Raw genomic sequence first — 5,180 nt, forward strand, 5'->3', positions numbered from 1 at the left:
CGACGGTCTGCAGCCACACTCAGTCGGGGGAGCCCTGCGCGGTGCTCGCGAGTCGCTTCTGAGGTGAGGCCCGCTTCAGGGGCGACGGTAGGGCCCTGGCTCCAGGCCGGGCTCGGGTCGCGGCGGCGGGGTGAGTGGCGCCTCAAGGTGGGTCAGAATCGGAGCCGGGCGTGGGCCGCGGGGCCTGCGGCGCGCCTGACAGCACGGAAGGCGGGTGCGGCACGGGTGCAGGGCAGGGCGGTGGGGCAGGCCGCTGTGGGCCTCGGGCCTCAGGCAGCTTAGGGGTGGTCCCCGCCCTCCGCGGTGGGTTTGGACCCAGTGCAGAGGAGACGACGTCTCTGCACACCCTTCGCCAGGACCGGGTCCCAGGGACGTGGGCTTCTCTGTGGTTGGCTGGAGGCCTCGGAGGTCCGTGTGTTAAGGAGGATCCCAGCTGGACGTTAGGTCAGCATTGTGCTACTGAGAGGCCCTGTCCGCGTCCCGAAGCGCTGGCAGCTCCGGGGTATGTGACAAATGCATCTGCTTGCCGACTCATTTTTAAAAACGGTAGCTTCTGCCAAAGAGAAAAGCTGAGTCTGCCAACGGATCATAATGTAGTCCTCGAACTTTATTGGAGATGAGGTACCCCCTCTTTTCTTTCCTGTTTTTTTTTTTTTTTTTGGAGGTGTCAGACTCTCCCTATAGCAGTTTAATTTTAACTCTTGTAATTTGTGGCTCAGTATATCGGGTAGGTGATTTGTGTTGGCTTGAAATAAATATTTGGTCTCCTTGAAACTGCTGGTTTTGGTCTGACTATGATTTTATGCCTATACGAGATAAAGCAATGATCATATCCTCAAAGACGGAAAAGAGGTGATAGCTGTGTGCCTTGCTGGAAAGTTATTACAGAGAGATTTTTAGTGTGTGAAAAATTGAAATCGTCAGGGGGATAGGTAATAGAATGCTGAAAGATCCACTCTCCCTTCTTTGCAAAACACATGAGTAGATGTCGCCAGTGAAAACAAGCCCTGAATGAATGTACAGTAGTTCAACAGGCTATATAGAAGGAAGGGCATTTCAGGCAGAGGGTGAATTGTGTGAGGGTGGGATTTAAGAGTTGGAGTCTTTAATTAATGGAGAAATGCCAATGATTTATAAACTATTTTTTAAAATCCAAAATCTTAGTATACTCTTGAGGCTGACTATGACGAAAACTAGAATAGTAAGCTTGTTTTTTAAGGAAGTGGTTGGTTTTGCCAGTCAAATCTACTTTTCAGAGTTTTGATGTGGTCTACAGCCCTACAGGTAGTATGATTTACTTGCATAGTTTACTATTTGTGTGTTTAGGTTTTAGTTACAGAGACTCTCTGACATGAATCTGGATTTTACCCAGCCTCCTTTCTTTCTTTCTTTTTTTGGACATGTTTTTTTGCTATAGGGTGCATGCACTCGCTAGACAGACAGAGACAGAGACAGAAAGCGAGAAATCACCCCCCAGGGGGGATGGCCACGCTGCAATCCATTCTCCTCTTGGGATCTTGGGCACGCACGTACATGCGCCTGACGTGAGTTTTAAGCCACTGGGTCTCGGACTCGAACCGAGGTCGACTACATGGGAGTCCAGCAATATAGCCGTAGCTAACTGCTGGTCCCCCTAGCCTCCTTTCTAAAATAACACTTACTCAGCTGATTATTTTTCTCTTTAACTTTTTGATGTTATCTGATGCTGATAAGGTTTTGTTTGTTGTTCAAATGATAAGGTTTTGTTCACTGATTTTATCATAAAACTGTTTCTTTTTAATGTTAGTTTTTTCATGTAGTCATTGTATTGAATCAGAAATCCTTCAGACCATACTAAAGTATTTTATCATATGAAACTTGGAGTTTAAATTGACTTTCTTTCTTTCATTCCTCCTTTTCATGTTCTACTCTATTTCATACACACATATATACAGAGAGAATTCCTCTCTGTTTACTAGGTTCTAAAATAATTAATTCTCTCTTGTCTTCAAAAGTACCCAGTGGGTTGTGTATATGTCTTTGTGTCATTGTGAACTTATGTATTAATAGTTAAAGCATTGGGAACCAGCAGTTAGCATAATGGCTATGTCACTGGACTCCCATGTAGTTGACCGCGGTTTGGGTCCTGGACCCAGTGGCTTAAAACTCACGCTGGGCGCGTGTGCGTGCGTGCCCAAGATCCTGAGAGGAGTACGGAGAAGGGATTGCGGCATGACCATCCCTCCTGGGAGATGATTTCTCGCTTTCTCTCTCTCTGTCTGTCTCTGTCTGTCTGGCGAGCGCATGCGCCCTATAGCGAAAAAAACCTCTCAAAAAAAAAATAGTTAAGGCATTTGATGTTTTACTCCATTGTAGATATTACTATTATCGATATCCATATTATCACATCTTTGCCCAGTAGGAATCTGTTCATATCGACTCCTAAGTCCTTTAAACTCAACTCTTTTTACTTATTTTTTTGAAAAGGGTGCGTGCGCTCACCAGAAAGACAGAGAGAGACAGAGAGACAGAAAGTGAGAAATCACCTCCCGGGGGGATGGCCACACTGCAATCCCTTCTCCTCCACATTCTCCTCTCGGGATCTTGGGTATGCACGCACACATGCCCAGCATGAGTTTAAGCCACTGGGTCCGGGACTCAAACTGCGGTTGACTACATGGGAGTCCAGTGACATAGCCATTATGCCAACTGCTGGTCCCAACTCTTTATTTTTTTTAAAGAAAGATTTTTGCTGTAGGGTGTGTGTGCTCACCAAGGACACAGAGAGAGACAGAGAAAGTGAGAAATCACCAGGGTGATAGCCACACTACAATATCTTCTCCTCCATTCTCCTCTTGGGATTTTGGACACATAGAGCACACATGCCTGGTGTGAGTTTCAAGCTGCCAGGTCTAGGTCTGGAATCACGGTGGGCCATGTGGGAGTCCAGAAGCTTAACCACTACCCACCTGCTGACTCCTAGACTCAACTCCTTAATACTTTAATCTCCCTTTGATGTGATAAACTGCACCAGATTTTCTTGCACATTTTCTGTCCATTTGTCTAAGGGGCCTTTTTTTTTTTTTTTTTTTTTTAAGAGGTTTTTGCTATAGGGTATGTGCACTGGCCAGAAAGACAGAGAGACAGAAAGCGAGAAATCACCCCCGAGCAGGGGGTGGTGGCCACATTGCAATCTCTTTCTCCTCCATTCTCCTTTCGGGATCTTGGGCACGTACACACATGCCCAGCGTGAGTTTAAGCCACTGGGTCCCGGACTTGAACTGCTGTCAACTGCATGGGATTCCAGTGACATAGTCTTTACACCAATTGCTGGTCTCTTGTTTTTTTTTTTTTTTTTAATGAAAAATATTTAAAAATAATTTGGGTCATTGGGTTGCTTATTGCTATTTTGTTGATAATCATTCCCAGGTCTTTACAGTTCAAAAACAATATGAGTCTTATGCCTGTACAGTCTTATACCTTTATCTTTTTTTTTGTTCTGAGCCAAAAATCTTGGTTCTAATTACTCACTTTATCCCATATTGTACACATCTCAGTCTCAGAAGGCTAGGAACATTACCACCAACTGGGAAAACTGTTTAAGAATTTTGTTTTTTTTTTTCCATTCTTATTAGGGATATGTAGTCAAATTATTGTGTTTTAAAGTCACTTAGAATAGTTACTGTGTTATTTCACCACCACTAGATGCATAGTATGGTTCTTTTGTTTTGCTTTCAGTATTTATGATTACTTTCTTAAAATTCAGTTTTTAATAATTATGTAAAATATTAAAAGGCTTTTAAAGTTAAGCTTATAAAACAAGGTATATTCAAAGAAGTCTTCTTTCTATCCTTGCCTCCTTCACCCTGTTTGTCTTTTTCTTTCTCCATAGATAACGTTTTTACATTTTTAATTATATGGCAATAGTTACACTTTTTCTTTCTTAGATTTCACTCTACATGTTTTTCTGTCTTTTTTTTTTTTTTTTGCTTAACTTTGGCATTTACTTCATAGTATAATATTCCTTACAGTTACGTAGTGTTCCTTTTCGTGGATATATGATAGTTTATTCAATAAGCTATAAATGCATTTTAGTGAACATTAAGCACAAAAGTCTTATCCATTATGGACATTTTTTTTGGGGGGGGGGAGATTTTTGCTATTAGGCACATGCACTCACCAGAAAGACAGAGAGAGCCAGAGAGATAGAAAGCGAGAAATCCCCCTCTGGGGGGATGGCCACGCCACAATCCCTTCTCCTCCATTCTCCTCTCAGGATCTTGGGCACACATACACACGCGCCCGGCGTGAGTTTAAGCCACTGGGTCCAGAACTCGAACCACGGTTGACCACATGGGAGTTCAGCGCCAGCCATTATGCTAACTGCTGATCCCATGGACTTTTTTTAATACTATGATTGGGTGAGAATTTTCTGGTACAGTAATCAATTAGAATGGAAGGAAATGCTTCTTGCAGGTGTGATGTCATACTTCAAAATTCTATTCTATTTTGAAGATTTTAGCTTCCTTATTATATAGTGATTAACATCTACTGGTTAAAAACCTCAGTTTTAGAGCCAGCAGGTGTCATAATGGCTAAGGTGCTGGACTCCCACATGACTGACCAGGGTTCAAGTCCTGGGCCTGGAGGCTTGACAGTCATGTGGGTGCATGTCCATGAGTGCCCACAAATCCCAGGAAGAAAATGGAGAAGGGATTGAGATGTGGCTGTTTTGCCGGGGTGGGGGGGATGATTTCTCTCTTTTTCTCTCACTGTCTGTTTCTCCTCTCAGGCTAGCACACATGTTTTATGGCAAAAACCTTTAAAAAACAAAAACAAAACTAAAACCTCAGTTTTACACCTTTTTAGAAAAAGATTTTTACTATAGGGCATGCATGCTCTGGATTTTGGGCACACACATACATGCACCTGGCATGAGGTGTTTTTTTAAAAAATATTTATTTATTTAATTCCATTTGTTATTATTTTTTAATTTGAACAGAGAGAGACAGAGTGAAAGAGAAAGTGAAGAAGCAAGCTGCCAGGTCTGGAACTCTAATCGAGCACACAGAGAGAGAGAGGGAAAGTGAGAAAGCAAATTGCCAGATCCAAGACTCAAACTGTGGTCAGCCATATGGGAGTGTCCAGCACCTTAATCACCACGCCACCTGCTGGTCCCCACACCTGGCATGAGTTTTAAG

The 5,180-nt window shown here is 43.2% G+C and overlaps 1 protein-coding gene across 11 annotated transcripts in view; it reads left to right on the top strand.

Annotated features, from left to right (window-relative positions):
- ADD1 (adducin 1) overlaps positions 1 to 5,180 on the top strand; it is a 100,884-nt gene continuing 95,704 nt past the window's right edge. For 9 of the 11 annotated variants that reach the window (XM_006152923.2, XM_006152926.2, XM_006152927.2 and 6 more), the window contains exon 1: positions 1 to 63. The gene's annotated coding sequence lies outside the window, so the exon portion shown is untranslated. Of the gene's footprint in view, positions 148 to 5,180 lie in introns of all 11 variants that reach the window. The other 2 variants (XM_006152924.3, XM_006152925.3) reach the window with 2 other exon arrangements.

This window comes from Tupaia chinensis, unplaced genomic scaffold (genome assembly GCF_000334495.1).
Source record: "Tupaia chinensis unplaced genomic scaffold, TupChi_1.0 Scaffold000360_1, whole genome shotgun sequence".
Classification (NCBI taxonomy): Eukaryota; Metazoa; Chordata; class Mammalia; order Scandentia; family Tupaiidae; genus Tupaia; species Tupaia belangeri.